The sequence below is a fragment of the Hemitrygon akajei genome, chromosome 3 (assembly GCF_048418815.1).
Source record: "Hemitrygon akajei chromosome 3, sHemAka1.3, whole genome shotgun sequence".
NCBI lineage: Eukaryota > Metazoa > Chordata > Chondrichthyes > Myliobatiformes > Dasyatidae > Hemitrygon > Hemitrygon akajei.
Genome location: NC_133126.1, coordinates 21,830,289 through 21,847,620, shown reverse-complemented (window position 1 = coordinate 21,847,620; position 17,332 = coordinate 21,830,289). Strand labels below are relative to the sequence as shown.

Sequence of the window (17,332 nt, the reverse complement as noted above, 5' to 3'; positions counted from 1 at the left end):
CTTTTTACATTGAAATAGCCAAGCTAACAGCCAGTAAATCCCCAGTAGGATTCCGTATCCTAACTACATTATTGGGAATGATGTACCATCAACTACTGCTCCATCTCTGCCATTTATATTGTGGAGTGTGTCGTAAAATAAACATCAGAAGGGATTCTGAAGCTGTTTCGTCCACAGCCAACTCCAGACTATACAATCTCATCATTTTTATCATTAATTAGTATCATACCAACTCACAGGAAAACTAAAACTGAACAGTTTATTCTCCAAATAGTGCTTATGGAGCTCTGGGATACAGAGAGATCCAAGCATCCTGAAAGGCTGTTCCACTCACCTACCACTCTCTCTGTAAAAAAAAACTTACCTCTGGTATCTCTATGAAACTTACCCTATACTTGAAAAAGGGTCCAGTGTTCTCCCGGCGTATATGATGAATAAACTCTTCTAGGCGGCTTCACCAGGACTGCCTGGTGAAGGAAGCCATTTAAATAAAACTAGAGGAAAAAAATTGTAACACAGACAGACGGCGTTGCTCTAAGTAAGAACTGGAATCTGACTGTAAACAAGGTGGGACAGCAGAAACCTTATTGGATGAGGACTAACTAATCAGGAACGACAGACAACAGGGATATAAATACCACCAGACTAGACAGGGTCAGCCATCATCCCTGATGAAGATGGCAGAGTTTGTCATTGAAACATAAGTTAAAATTGATACCTGTACCCAGCTGGAAGCCTTAGAAGAGTTAATTTGTTACCTATACTTTCCCCCAGTCACCATAAAATTATGCCCCCTCGTGTCAGACATTTCTACCCTCAGGGAAAGTCTCTGGTTGTCCACTCAGATTATACCTCTTATCATCTTGTACTCCTCTATGAAGTCACCTCTCTGCCTCCTTCACTCCTAAGGGAAAAGCCTTAACTCACTCACCAACCTCATAAGGGTTGCTCTCAAATCCGGGCAGTATCCTGATAAATTTCCCCTGCACCCTCTCTAAAGCTTCCATACCCTTCCTGTTAGGAGATGACCAGAACTAACCACAATACTCCAAATATGGTCTAACCACAGTTTGATCGAGCTGCAACATTACCTCATGGCTGTTGAACCATAATTATGTTTTTCTCTTCACTTGATGTTTCCAGCATTGTTAGATTTAATTTCAGATTTCCACCACCCACAATACTCTGCGTTAGTGAACCAATATATGACAATGCTCACAAAATGCTGGTGGAACACAGCAGGCCAGGCAGCATCTATAGGGAGAAGTGCTGTCGACGTTTCGGGACGAGACCCTTCGTCAGGACTAACGAAGACTTTATGTACAGACTTATTTTTCTTGTCATTATTCCCTAAATAATACAGTATAACAAATATTTACATAGCATTTACATTGTATTAGGTATTATAAGTAATCTAGAGATGATTTAAAGTATATGGGAGGATGTGCGCAGGCTATATGCAAATACTACGTCATTTTATATAAGGGACTTGAGCATTCGCGTTTTTTGGTATCCACAGGGGATCCCGGAACCAATCCCTCACGGATGAGGAGGGCCAACTGTATTCTCATGTGATCCTCATGGTGTATTTGTGATAATCAGTTTACCATGGCAGTTTGAATTTGTCTGGCTTATCCTAATTCCTGACTTAATAGTCATGAGCTATACTCCTTTTTTTTCAGAATTACTCTTTGAGTTTGATTTTAACATCATGACAATTGCAGGAAAACTGACAAATTTTGAAATAATGAAAACTGCCATTTGATCTTCGGTGTTATTCTTAAATATTTATTTATTTTGAGAGCCTGCGCTGTATTAGGGCCTTCTGACCCAGTGAGTGCCTGCACAGAGTTACACCCAATTAACCTACAAACCCATTCATCTTTGGAATATTGCAGGGTACTGCTACTGCTGCAAAGACAACAACATCCATAACATATGCCGGTGACATTAAACGCATTTCTGATTCTGATTCCGCGGGAGGAAACCAGAGTACCCAGAGGAAAGCCATGCAGTCATGAGGAGAATGTACAAACTCCTTACAGACTGCAGTGGAAGTTAACCGGGTCATTGGTACTGTAATAGCATTATGCAAACCACTACACTCTCGTGCATGAGACGAAGAATATTTAGCTAGGAATTTAACCTTATTATTAACCAGTACTGTGGTTACAAGAGCAGGTTGGAACCAGGTAGAGTGTGTTTCATCTTCTGAGGCATCAAAGATTTTCAGTTTTCATATACTTCTGTACAAAACAGGAGCCCATTCAGCCCATCAAGCCTATGCTGGCTTGCAGAGAATTTAATTGTCCCACTAATTTTCCCTCTAATATATTCTTCCAACATTCCCATTTACTTCCTTGAGATTCTAGCACTAACCTATACAGGAGGGACAATTCAGAGTAGCTGGTGAACAAATGACTAACAGCTACCAGAATCGGAGTTATTATCAAGAAAAGTATACTATAAATTTTTTACTATAATAAATAAATAAATAGTGCAAAGAGAGAGAAAAATATTGAGGTAATTTTGATAGATCATGAACCATTCCAAAATCTGATAGTGGAGAGAAAGGAGCGGTTCCAAAAACGTTGAGTGTGCGTCTTCAGATTCCTGTACCTCCTTCTCTGATGGGACAGATCGATGGAGAATGCAATTAAATAAGCAGTGCAAAAAGATTTCCGAATCCTTGTGATGTAGCAGGAAGCCAGAATAAGAAGGTGAGAGCATCGGAATGAGTGCAAGCTAGGAGATAGGTGAGTCCTGAGGAAGGGTCACGGGTCAAAATGTCGACTGTTACACTTTTCCATAGATCCTGCCTGGCCTGCTGAGTTCCTCCAGCGTTTTGAGTCTGTTACAGGAGATAGATGAATGCAGGTGGGGGGCGATTGTGGGTGGGTAGGGAATTGGGGAGGGGGTGTTGGCAAAGTGAAAAGATGGATGATAAGTTAAAAAGGGCTGAAGAAGCAGGAATCTGGCAGGAGAGGTGAGTGGAACATGAGAGAACAGGAAGGAGGAGGGACACCGGGGAGAGCTGATGGGCAGTGAGGAGAAGAGTAGAGGCAAGAGGGGAGCCAGAATGGGGAACTGAAGGAGAGAGAACAGGGAAGGGGAATATTACCTGAAGTTAGAGAAATCGATGTTCATGCCATCAGGTTGGAGGCTCCCCAAAGGGAATATGAGGGTTTGCCCCTCTAACCTGAAAGGGGCCTCACCATGGAAGTCGAGAACACTCGCCTGACATGTTTGGAATGGTAATAGGAGATGGACTGGAATTAAAACAGTTGGCCACCATGAATTCCTGCTCAGTGCGGTCAAAGAAAAAGTGCTCTACAAAGCGGACCCCCAGTCTACATCGGGTCTCACCGACGCCGAGGAGGCTGCACTGGGAGCACCGGAATGATCAACACCGAGATGGGAAGTGGGAGCTTGCTAAAGGTAGATATTTTATCCAGCAACTGATTAGATGTTGGAAGAGAAGAATTAGAGATGATTTTTTTTTGGGCAGATAATAATGGGGCAGCACGACTGATGTCCCACTTAACTCGAAGTAGTTTTGCTTTCTGTGATTATGGCAGCATCATGAAGGGTATCTCTGACAACTTACGTTCAGCGTGATTGTTATAAGCAAGCAGCTTCGTTCCTGCTTGCTTTATATTCCTGCTTTACCCTCAGGGAAACAGCTGATAATTGGGAATTGGTGGCAGATTGAAATCTAATCAGGGGGTTTACATAATATCATCTGAATCCCTCAAAATTTGATTATATCCCTGTCATCACATTCAGCAATCTATTATTCTCAACAGTAAAATAAAATCAGACCCATTGGATTAGATTGCAGACTAGTAATCACTCCCAGCTATTTATTATACTCTAAGATTGATACTGTAAAGTCAACTTCATTTAATTGTTAGATCATTTATTTTTCTAACACACGTCACGACAGTACGCTATAATGTCAGTGTCCTGATGATTGATTATGTGATTTTATCACTGGAGGTTTATTGGGTGGTAACCAATAGTTTATAATAAAAGAAGCACAAAAATTGCTTCTTTGCATTGATGTGGTTATGTGGTAGCAAGATACTCTCAGTGGCCATTTTATTAGATACAATGTAAATCCTGCTCGTTAATGCAAATATCTAAACAGCCAATCACAAGGCAGTAAGTTAATGCAGACACGGCCGAGAAGTTCAGGCCAAACTTTAGAATGGGGAAGAGATGTATCTATGTGACTTTGATCACGGAATGATTATTGGTGCCAGACAGGGTGGTTTGAGTATCTCAGAAACTGCTGATCTCCTGGCACAACAGTCTCTGGAGTTTACAGAGAATGGTGCGAAAAATGAAACTAAAACATGCAGTGAGCTGCAGTTCTTTGGGCGAAAACACCCTGTTAATGAAAACCTCAGAGGAGAATAGCCAGACCGGTTCAAGCGGACAGGAAGGTAACAATAACGTAATTAACCATGGGTTACAACAGTGTTGTGCAGAACAGCATCTCTGAAAGCACACCATAGCTTGAAGTGGATGGGCTACAGCAGCAAAAGACCATGAACATACATTCAGTGGAGGTACCCAGTAAAATGACCACTACATGCATTTGTGATTTTATCAATTAATGGATGGTTGAATGGTTTACATCTTCTTGTGTACACATTCTGATGAGATCCCTAAATATGTGCTATCAAACATAACACTTGCACCACGTAAAAGAAATACTCCTGATTATCTCCACTTTAATGGAAAAGAAGTGCCTTTGCCATTGCCGCACTCCTCAGTTCTACAGTTCTACACTGGATACTAATATACGTAGTTATTGCGCTTAATCCCTGCAGCTGGTTGCATCAATCATAGAACATGCGCTAGAACGTTACGTACAGTACAGGCTCTTTGGCCCATAATGTTGTGCTGACCCTATAACCTGCTCTAGGTTCAATCTAACTCTTCCTTCTCACTTAGCCCTCCACGTGCCTATCGAAGAGTTTCTTAAGTAACTCTAACATAACTGCCTCAGCCACCACCCCTGACAAGTTGTTCCACGCACCCACCACTCTTTATGTAAAAATCTTACCTCTGACATCCACATGCCCATTCCCCACTCTTTCCTCCAATCACCTTAAAATGATCCCCCTTGTATTAGCCATTACTTTCCTGGGAAAAAGTCTCTGGCTATCCACTTGATCTAGACCTTTTATCGTCTTGTATACTTCTATTAAGTCACCTCTCATCCAGTCTTGATGAAGGGTCTCAGCCTGAAACATCGACTGTGTACTCTTTTCCATTTATGCTGCCTGATCTGCTGAGTTCCTCCAGCATTTTGTGTGTGTTACTCTGGACTTCCAGCATCTGCAGAGTCTCTGGAGCATGTGATACCTCTCATCCTCCTTTGCTCCAAAGGTAAAAGCCACAGCTTGCTTCCCACAACTAGCTTTTATTTCTGGAGTCTATTGACAGGAACCAAATTGCCCTTTTGTTTTAACTTAATACACTGCAGATGTTGAAATAAGTCCTTAACCTTTTTATAATACAGTTCAAATCAATGTTGAAAATATTCCACACACATCCACCTTTGGAACTGATTGGAGTTCTGCATGGGTAACTATGTTTCCATAGATTTTTTTTATCAGAATTCTGATCAAAAATTCTGGTTAATAAAATTCTTACTCTCTGCACCCTTCTTTGAATTTATGAAGATGGGCTAATGCAATATTTACAATGCAGGTATATACCACTTGGTCCACCTGATTAACCCTGCACTCAGCAAGGGCAGCACAGCACATCAGTCGGCGTAATTCAATGACAGCGCCAGAAACCCGGCTTCAATTCCCGCCACTGTCTGTAAGAAGTTTGTAGGTTCTTCCCATAGCCACACTGGTTTCCTCCCACATTCCAAAGATGTACAGGTTCAATGGTTCAATTTAATATTAGAGAATGAATACAGCAGACATCCTAAACTCCCCACTCTTCACAGACATCCAAGAAACAGGAAAAAAAACCCAAAGAATGAATGACAGGAAAATGTTAGAACCCCCAAAACCCTCCCGCTCCCATGCACAAGTAGCATATTATTTGGTCATGTGGGTGTAACTGGGTGGTGGGTGCTCACTGGACCTGGAGAACCTGTTACTGTGCTTTATCTCTAAATAAAAAGTACAAAAATTATACTTACAGTGCAAATACAGACAATTTGGCTTAGTCAATTAATGCTGCACACTGGTCTCCATTCACCCCACTTTGTTTGGCCCCCATCAATGCTTCCCTGGTGAAAGTGTTAGCGGAATGAATGATTGACTCTCCACAATGTTTAAAGAGATAGCTTGAAATTGATTTTCACTTGTTCAGCATGCTTGTGAATTGCAGGAGATGTAAGTCTAGATTCCCAAAACTCATGTTCTATTTGTTGGAATTCAGCGTGCTGTCAGATCAACCATTTCATTGCCCACGTAGATGGCTGTTCTATGCATCAGCAGGTTAGCTACATGCTGCTTGTTCACATTGATTCATTTTTATGTGATTAATGCTGCACTTTCACAAACAATGAGAAAATTCTGAGTTTGTAAGTTTTACGTTGTTTTTTTAAATGGAGGCAGTAAACTAGAGATGTGGCGAAGAGCACGATGCAAAGCTATAGAGCTGGGGTGAAGAGGTTTTGCTGGCTGCTCGCTCTGCAGAATCTACTCTCTCCTTGGCATTACAGGGGTTACAAAGAAAAGAGCTACCAGGACTATCTCAGAGGCTGATGAGAAAGCCTCCAGATAGCTGGGGATCAAGAGGTGTGACCCATGAACCAATGCTGCTGGGGCCTGATCAACCTTGGTTGGGTCGCCAGGGCGAGGGTGTCTGATGTTGAAAGACCCGAAACGCCTGATGACCCCAGGATACATCACTGATGATGCATCCCAGCACGTCCCAAGATGTATCTCAGCATCATTAATATGGATAGTGTCATAGAGCACTACAGCACAAAAAAACAGGAGCTTCAGCCCATCTAGTCTTTGCCGAACTCTTATTCTGCCTAGTCCCATCAACCTGCACCTGGACCATACCATGCCCATACACGTCCCTATCCAAATTTCTTTTTTGATCCCCACCCCATCCCACCCCCCCCCCCCCATTGACCACTTCTGCTGGCACTCGCTCCCTTTCATGTTCCCCTTAAACTTTTCACCTGTCACCCTTAACCCATGACCTCTAGTTCTAGTCTCATTCAAGCTCAGTGGAAAAAGCTTGCTAGCATTTAGCCTATCTATACCCTCCTAAGTTTGTGCACCTCTAGCCAATCTCCCCTCATTCTTCTATGCTCTAGGGAATAAAGTCCTGAACTATTCAGACTTTCCCTAAAAACTCAGGTCCTCAAGTCCTGGCAATATCCCTGTAAATTATCTCTACTCTTTCAATCATTCAAGGCAGTTTCTGTTTAGGACTGAGAAAAAGTGACAGCATTGTCATATACAAGGAAATCTGCAGATGCTGGAAATTCAAACAACACACACAAAATGCTGGTGGAACACAGCAGGCCAGGCAGCATCTATAGGAAGAAGCACTGTCGACGTTTTGTACATTTTGAAGTCTGGTCAGTACAGACACAACCATCGTAGCTCTTCCAGGAACGCTGATGCCGCCTTGGCATCAGCCAATCCCAATTCTCCCGTGATCTTTAAGTTCTTGAGGCTATAGCGCTTTACATAGCTAGCCAGCCATCCCTTACTAGCCTTAAACTCCTTCCACTCACTCACAACATAAGTAGCGAACGAACGAGACGTGAGGGGAGCAACGTTCAAACAACGAGTGCTGGAGAGAGAACTTCCGGGTCTTCCCGATCCGCGGTTGGTTGAATCCGTGCACACGGAATGCGTGGATAAGGAGGGCTGACTGTAATTCTCTAAATACCATCAAGATATAAAACTTCATTAAAAGATCCAACCAGGCAATGACAACAGCAACACATAGGAAGTGCTGGAGGAACTCAGCAGGTCAGAGGGGAATGGACAGTCAATGTTTTGGGCTGGGAAACTTCATCAGGACTAGAAAGGGAGGGGGACAAAACCAGAATAACAATGACAAATTTAATGTAAATCATCTCAAAGCAATAATGATCAGACTGAAGTTGATCAAGCTACGTAACGAGTTTTTCAGGTCGATGATCTGCACTTAATCAAAAGAGATAGGTATTAAGGAAAGGTGAAGAAATTGTGAGGTTAACAAAAAGGAGTTCCAGTGCTTTAGACCTTGATATCTGAAAAAGTGATCATCACCAGAGTGGCCATTAACCTTGGAATGAGAGGGAGACCAGAATCCGAGCAGCATAGGAATATGAGAAAATTGCAGGGCTGGAACGTCATAGTGATTTTAAAGCAAGTCACCAGAGCCAGCCCAAAATATTACATTTCCCATGCTCAAGGGAAATAGACAAACTTTGTGTTTAACCCAAAGTGCAGATTGCTTTCTAATATCTATTAAATACCCTAGACATATATTAACGACACAGGAGATCAATATGCTTCTCCTTAAAGTTCAGTACTATCTCACTGCACAGGAGCTCAAATGGCCATTGACACCACTGTGCTGTTTTTCATTACCGCAGCATCACTCTAAGCTGAGCTGGTCCCTGCATTATATCTTTGGGGGTTGAGTTAAGGGATAGAAAAATATAATATTGTAAATGTCAGACAGTCTGTACAGCAACAAATCTTGAGCGAGTCAGAACTTCCATCAATATAATATTAGGGTGATGGAAGCCACGCTAATAATCACGCGACAAAAGTCCTGCATGCTGTCATAGATCTCCTCTATTGGGCTAGCTTGTTCCCTCTAAGCCAGTTGATGCAGAACCAAGGTGATTTCAGCCCAAAGTTGAACTTCATCCGATTCTTTGCAAACCTGCCCGTGCACAGCAGTGAAGCAGTTAGCACAATCACTTTCCAGCAACAGCGATCACCCACTGGCGTCCGATTCCCGCTGCTGCCTGTAAGGAGCTTGTGCGCTCTTCCCCCGTGACCACGTGACTTTCCTCTGGGTGTTCCAGGTTCTTTGAATTCCCACAATCCAGAGACCCAGAGACGTACAGATTAAGGTTAGGGTTAGTGAGTGAGCTGTGGGCATGCTGTGTTGGCGCCAGAAACAGGGCGACACTTGTAGGCTGCCCCCAGCACATCCCCATTAACCTGATGTGACACAAATGACGCATTTCTCTGCATACTTCGATTATACGCATGTCAATAGTTAGTTAAGGTTATACAGTGGCTTAGCAGTCAGCATAACACTTTACAGCACCAGCTGTAAGATCAGGGTTCAATTCCCTCAGTGGTCTGTTAGGAGTTTGTACGTTCTCCCTGTGACTGTGTGGGTTTCCTCTCACATTCCAAAGCTGTATGCACAATGACATTTGCAGACAGTAAGTTACAGTTGTTGCACAATCCTCAGACTGTATTGTTGTTGACACAGAATGCACGTTTTGATGTACATGTGGCAAATAAAGTTGACATTTATCATTAATCTTTAACCACTAATCATGATTTTGTTATCGCTCAGATTGACTTCTCCATTGACTTTGCCACTGGCTATCCAGGCTTCCAAATGTTATGAACACATTTTTAGATCTCCCCACAGCATCGATATACTGTTACATGTTCAAACTTCATACACGTAACTGATTCTGCAGATGATGGAAATCTTGAGGAACAGACACAATGTGCTAGAGGAACTCAACGAATCAGGTAGCATCTACAGAGAGGAATAAACAGTCGACTTCTTGAGCCGAGACCCTTCATTGGGACTGGAAAGGAGGGGGAAGAAGCCAGAATAAGAAAGTGGAGGGAGGGATAGGAGTACAAGCTGACAGGTGATAGGTGAAGCCAGGTGAGGGGGAAGATAGGCAGGTGGTGGAGGGTGGATGAAGTGAGAAGCTGGGAAGTATATAGTTGAAGAAGGGCTGAAGATGAAGGAATCTGATCGGAGAGGACAGTGGACCATGGGAGAAAGGGAAGGAAGAGTGGCACCAAAGGGAGGTGATGGGCAGATGAGGAGGAGAGAAAGGGGTAAGAGAGGAGTCAGGATGGGGAATGGAAAACAAGAGAAGCCGAAGTGATGGAGGGTCTTGGGCAGAAACATCACCTGTTTATTCCTCTCCATTGATGCTGCCTGACCTGCTGAGTTCATCTGCAAGAGAAGAGCTAGAATGAGGAGTGGAGAAAGAGAGAAGAGGGAGAGTGGAGTAATTACCAGAAGCTAAAGAAATCAATCTTCATGCTATCAGGTTGGAGGCCACCTAGAACGAATATGAGGTGTTACTCCTCCAACCTGAGAGTTTAAAATTCTCAATTTACAGATCTATCTACTTGGCCTCAATTTGTGATCATCACCAGCAGCTCCATCATTTATTAACCATGTTAAATTGGCACTATGCTGTTATTCATTTTGTTTTGGTACAATTTATTTATCTTCGGAATTATAGTAATTTTACATCTTTGCACTGTACTGCTGCCACATAACAACAGATTTCACTTCATCTATGTCAGTGATAATAAACGTGACTCAGAACTGAGGAAAAAGTTTAAGGTCAACAATATTGATGGGTCTGAAGTTACACTGAAACCAGATCAGAATTGCAAATTTCCTCCCTACTGGGTATGTGTAAACAAGGGAGGGTCTCTGCAACAATCCTTTTATTTTCTGTGCACTATTAATAAAACCAGGTTTGTTATTTTTCATTCCTTTTTAAATCATTTGGTTTAAAATTCCTCACCTGTCATGGTAGGATTCAAACCCATGCTGCTGAATCAGTGGTTCTGAACCCTGATCACCAAACAGGTAACTTAACCATCGCTTTGCTCTACCCTATTTAGGACAATCAAAGGATATGAGAAATAGAGTTCAGTTAGAAGGTCAGCCCTGACATTACTGAATGATCGAGCAGATCTGAATCGGCACTGACTTATGTTCTATATTTTCATTTGACCCTAGATCAGTAATGTCAGCAGTTTTGGTTTCCATATCTAAGAAAGAATGTGCTGGCTTTGGAGAGGGTCCTTGAGAAAGAAAGGGTTAATGTGTTTGGAATGCTTGCTGGCACTGGGTCTATACTCGGTAGTGCTTAGAAGAATGGTGGGGGTGGGGGCAGGTGGGTTCTCATTGCAACCTATTGAATACTGAAAGGCCAAGATAGAGAGGACATGGAGAGGATTCTTCCAGCAGTGGGAGAGTTTAAGACCAAAATATTTGGACATCCCTTTAGAACAGCAAAGAGGAGAAATTTCTTTAGCCAGAGAGTGGTGAATGTGTGGAATTCATTGTCACAAACAGCTATGGAGGCCAAGTCACTGGGTGTATTAAAAATGGAGTTGATAGGTTCTAGAATAGCAAGGACATCAAAAGTTATGGGGAGAAAGCACGAGAATAGGGTTGAGAGGAATAATAAATCAGCGACAATCGAATGGTGGAGCAGACTGGACTGGCCAGATTGCCTAATTCTGCTCCTATGTCTTATAGTCTTTATGTGACTTAGCCTTATGATCCCCTTCAACAACATGTGGTTTTGGTGAAGCATCTCCTTTTCTTTCCACAACTGGTAGCAAACCCTTTGGTAGTTTAATCTTCCTCTCTGGGATCCATTCAATTGATGGCTCCCTCTGCAGTATAATAAACACTTATAAATCCTTGCTGAAAAACAATATTTTCTATTATAAGTCCTACCTTTCCTACACTGGCTCAATATTTCTCCCTGCGGACTGGTTTGGGACACTTATACATCAGAATTATTACCTCAATGCAAGTTCTCATTCTATAATCACTCAATAGATTCATCTCCTCTGAAGGTTCCAAAGGTACTACAAAGGAGCTCAGTGTAACACAACAATGACTTAAATTGAAAAAAAAATCGCATCAACCATTACAACAAGGTGTTGTTCTACAACGCCTGTTTAGGAAATTTGTAGACAAGTGGATTTTCTTCATGTTTCTTCCTTCAAATGCATTTGTGTATTGTCCATTAAAGCATATTTTCCAAAATGTTTGCTGATGAGAACTGAGAATATAAGCAGAAACCCATCCTTACCTAATCTTGAGCCATACTGATACCACAATATACATTATAATAGATACACTGTTACGATACAGCTCATGTTCTTAGGATTGCTTATTTACTTACTATTAGAATAATTACTAGCACAATTTGTTTCCTTTTGCACAGTAGGTGCTTTCAGTCTTTATGAATAGTTTTTCAAATTCTATTGTATTTCTTTATTTTTCTGTAAATGTCTGCAAAAAATAAATCTCAAGGTAGTATATGGTGAAATATACATACACACTTAGGTAATAAATTTATTTTAGCCACTTCCCTCTCAAGGTAGTTTATGGAAACATATATATGTGCTTTGATAATAAATTTATTTTCAATTTGAACATAAAGTACTGTGCAAGAATCTTGGGCACATACTGTACATATAACTAGGATGTCTAAGACACTAAGAGAGTACTGTAGTAATTTTATGTCTTGCACCATAGTGCTGCTGTAAAAAATTTCATGACATATGTGAGTGATGATAAACCTAATTCTGATATGGGCCTCTATTATGGACTGAGAGTGGGAAAGGGGCAGGGAGCGGGGAATCATGGTTGGGGAAAGGGGAAAGGAGAGCGGAGGGAGTGAGAAGCACCAGAGAGACATTCTGTAATGATCAATAAACCAATTGTTAGGAATCAAATGACCTTGCCTGGTGACTCAGGATTGGGTGTGTCTGCACTCACATCACCCTGCTGCCCCAGCACTCCTTCTCCACCACCTGTCCCACACCCCACCCGCAACACTTTACCCTCAACATCCTTTGCTCCCACCTAATTTATAAACACACTCTGCGCTCCATGTTAGAAAATACAGAATTCTGCAAAATCCTTAAGCACCCTAGCAAAATATGTGAGCCTAAGACTCATACTGTACCATACTGTATGCTGAAATTTGTTATTTTGTATCAGCAATACAGTGCAAGGCATAAAAAATTACTATAAATTGCAATAAATAAATGTTACAGAAGCGAAATAGTGAGTCAGTGTTCATGGACTATTCAGAAATTTGATCTAGAGGGAAATAAGCTGTTTCTAAAATGGTGAGTGTGGGTCTTCAGGCTCCTGTACATCCTTCCTGATGGTAACAATGAGAAGAGGACATGCCCTGGATGGTGGAGATCCTTAATGATGAATGCCGCCTTTTTGAGGAATCACTTTTGAAGATGTCCTCAGTAGTGGGGAGGTTTGTGTCTGTGATGGAGCTGGCTGAGTCTATAGCCCTCTGCAGCCTATTTTGATCTTGCACACGGAAACCTCCACATTAGGAGGTAATGCAACCAGTCAGAATGCTCCCTCCATCTGTAAAAATTTGAGAGACTCTTTGGTGACATACTCCTTAAACTCCAATAGTCTTGCTGCTGGTGCCTTCTTTGATTGTATCAATATGTTGCCTCAGGATTTTCCCAACTGAGATGTTGATGGCCAGGAACTTGAAGCTGCTCACCCTTTCCAAGCTGACCACAGCATGAGGACTGGCGTGTGTTCCTCCGACTTCCCCTTCCTGAAGCCCACAGTCAATTCCTTGGTTTTGCTGGGATTGGGTGCACAGTTATTTTTACAGCACCACTCAACTAGCTGATCTATCTTACTCCTGTATGCTTCTTCTTTGCTGTCTGAGGTTCCGCCCACAACAATGTTGATACCAGGAACTTTATAGATGACATTTGAGATGTGCTGAGCCACACAGTCATGAATGTAGAAAGACTAGGACAGTGGGTTAAGCACACATCCTTGAGATGCGTCTGTGTTGATCGTCAGCAAGGAGGTGATGTCATTTCCAATTCACACTGACATCCCTTTAACCTTGGCAAATTTAATGTCTGTTCAACCACCAACCTTACTCATTCATTACATCGATGTCCAATTCTATGACAGTCCTATTTTTAGAAACTCATCTTGTTTTCAGAATGGTGCTACCATTTTTTATCTATCAATAGCTATAGAGTTTTCAATATCTCTGTACACCTCCAATTCTGACTTCCTGCACTATTTTCATCATTAAAAATGGCAGCGGACACCACAGCTATCTGCTGTCTATACACCAAGCTCCAAGACTTTCTGTCTCAACACCACTCTCACTTCCTTTAATAGACTCCTTGCTCCCACTCCCATCAGGGAAGAATCTATGCCGTACTCATGCCAGGATCTCTAGACTCAAAACCAGTTACTTTCAGGCTGACCAACATCTCCACCCTTTAACCCACCCCACCACTACTACATCATTCCTCGACACAGCCCCTCAGCACTCTTCATCCCCCCCATGCACCGCCACTCCACACTTACACTCCATGCTGACACAGTCACTGTCCCACTGTGTTTCCATCTGCCCTGCTGCTACCATGAAGAGTTCCTCTTGCCAAGAGTTACCTTGTCACTATCATTTCCAGTGGAGAGCATGATGCTATTACAGCTCCGGTGGGGGGCGGGGGGGCGTCAGAGTTTGGAGTTCAGTTCCAACATCGTCTGTAAGTTGGCAAGTCCCCGCCCATGAATGCGTGGATTTCCTCCGGTTGCTCTGGTTTTCTCCCACATTCCAAAAATATACTGGTTAGTGGATTAATTGGTTATGGTAAACTGCCCTGTGATGAGACTGGGGTTAAATCGGAGGTTGCTGGGCCGCGTGACCCATTAGGCGGGAGGGGCCTGCTCCGCACTGTAGCTCTAAATAAATAAACAAATTGATTCCCTATCAGAGTCCCCTGAAGATCAGAAACTGCTGCACATAACATCACTGTACGTACATACAATCATTTTACAATCCAATAAAATTATAGGCTAATTTTATCTATATATGGCCACTTTCAACAGTTACTTGTACATTGCATTTTATAGGATTGTTTTTATATTGATATTTATTGTACTTTTATGCTTATTGTGTTTTTTTTAATGCTGCATCGGATCCAGAATAACAATCATTTTGTTCTCCTTTACACTCGTGCACTGAAAAAAAGACAATAAATCTTGGGGGGGGGGGGGGGGAAGTGAAATCCGTTCTTTTTTGTTACTGTTAAATGCAGGCATGGGTATCAATCAGCAGTTATGTTCACCCCATACATTCAAATCCATTAAAAGTAAATGGAAACTGAATGTGACGAGCTGAGTACAGCGGGCAGCCAGTCATCAGGCACACGTGGGCACCCATTATTTGTACTGGCCGATATTTTCCAAGATGTTCATATTGCTGGTTAAAAAATTGCTGACTGGAATGTTAAAACTTGCATAGAAACCACAACACGCTGTTGCCAAACGTGAAAATTCAATGTCCATAGCAGAGTCCCCTTTGTAATGGTTAGTGCATTATCAATCATCGGGTTTACCGTGACCCGTTTTAAAATAGCTCTATTATGCTAATTGGAAAGGGAATACTCTGAGTCGAGAGTACTCCCTGCCATCTGGTTATGAAAGAATGCAGAATGTGGCACCCTTCTGACGCTGCCTGCCTCCTCATGGTCTATATCCAGAAAAATAGCAGGATTCCAATCATTGCTGGACCTAGCAGAGCTGTTCGCTAACAGAGTCCAATGCTCTGCCGTAGTTAAAGGCCAAAATGCTTCTTTTTTCAACTGAAGTCAAAAGATGAATTAAGACTTAAAAACATCAATTACACAGAACAGAGAACAGGTCTTTCTTCTCAGGATGTTGTGCCGACATTTTAACCCACTGTAAGATCCCTCCCACGTAGCCTTCTATTTCTCGTTCATCCCATGTGCCTAGCAAACCACTTCTTAAGTATCCCTGGTGCAGCTGCCTCCACCTCCATCCATACACCTACCACACTCAGTGTAAAAATCTTACCTCTGACATTCCCCCTCTACTTTCCTCCAGAAAAGAGAGAAGAAGGGAAGGGGAAATATTACCAGAACATAGAACATAGAACATTACAACACACTACAGGCCCTTCAGCCCACGATGTTGTTCCAACCTTTTAAACTATCCAAGATCAATCTAACATTTCGCTCCTACAATGCCCTTCATTTTTCTTTCATCCGTGTGCCTATCTAAGAGTCTCTTAAGCGTCCCTAACGTACCTGCCTCAACCGTCACCATGCAGCCACCACCCTCTGTGTAAAAAATGTACCTTTGACCAACCCATCCATACTTTCCCCTCAATCACCTTAAAACTATGGCCTCTCATAATAGCCATTTCCACCCTAAGCAAAAGTCTCCGCCTGTCCACTTGATCTATTACCTTACAAAAGAAACTTAACTAAATGTCACCTTTGAGTTGGAAACTAGATTACAGTGAAAATATTTCTGTATATTTGATCTGAGGCCTGAGACTCCTGTACCTTCTTCCTGGTGGCAGCAGCAAGAAGAGAGCATGACCTGGATGGTGAGGGTCATTGACAATGGATGATGCTTTCCTGGGGCAGTGCACTGTGTAAACTGCGCTCAGTGGTGGGGACTGTTTTACCCATGATGCACTGAACTGTATCCTCTACATTTTGCAGTTCAGAAGAAGTATATCTGATAGTTCTGTGTGCAAAACATCACCACATGTTGCCAGCACCATCTTTAATCTTCAATCCACTCCGTATTGTGATTGGTTGCAGTTTCATAAATAGAATTTACCTGGCTCAGAGAAGTCGCAAGCAAAAGCACTACAGCTGAATGTGACAGCAAAGTACACTCTGGATGTAACAATCACACGTAGACGATGACTGAAATTCTGTGTAAACTACTTATATCAAAATCAAAACACAAGCAAACGTAGCAAATGCAAAATGCTGGAGGAACTCAACAGGTCAAGCAGCTTCTATGGAGAGGAATAAAGCAGTCGATGTTTCAGGCCGAGACCCTTCATTGGGATTTGAAGGGAAGGGCGAAGAAGCCGGAATAAGGAGGAGGGATGGAGGGGAAGGAGTATGTGGACAAATAATAGATGAGGCCAGGTGAAGGGGTAGGGGGTGGGTGGGGGAGTGGGGGGAATGATGTGAGAAGCTGGGAGGAGATAGGTGGATGTGGAGAGGATGCTGTCTAAAGTCGGGGAGTCTGGGACCAGCCTCAGAATAGAACAGTGATGAGGAATTTCTTTTGCTGGGGGTGGTGAATCAGTGGAATTTCTGATCCAGACATCCGAGGAGACCAAGTGATTGAGTATATTTAAAGCGGAGGCTGACAGGGCATCAAAGGTCGCAGGGAGAAGGCGGGAGAATAGGATTGAAAGGGATGATAAATCAGCCACCATGGAATGGCAGAGTGGAGTTGATGGGCCAAGTGGCCTAATTGTGCTCCTGTCTTATGATCTAAAATGGTCTAAGTGGAAGAG

The 17,332-nt window shown here is 42.5% G+C and overlaps 1 protein-coding gene and 1 long non-coding RNA gene across 43 annotated transcripts in view; one reads left to right on the top strand and one right to left on the bottom strand.

Moving 5' to 3' along the window:
* The window catches only part of nrxn3a (neurexin 3a), a 2,216,268-nt gene that overhangs the window by 1,834,321 nt on the left and 364,615 nt on the right, over nt 1-17,332 (bottom strand). The window lies entirely within an intron of this gene.
* LOC140724771 (uncharacterized) overlaps nt 3,359-17,332 on the top strand; it is a 71,658-nt gene continuing 57,684 nt past the window's right edge. The window contains exon 1 of one of the 2 annotated variants that reach the window (XR_012098181.1): nt 3,359-3,438. This is a non-coding gene — a long non-coding RNA (uncharacterized lncRNA). The remainder of the gene's footprint in view (nt 3,439-17,332) is intronic. The other variant, XR_012098180.1, reaches the window with a different exon arrangement.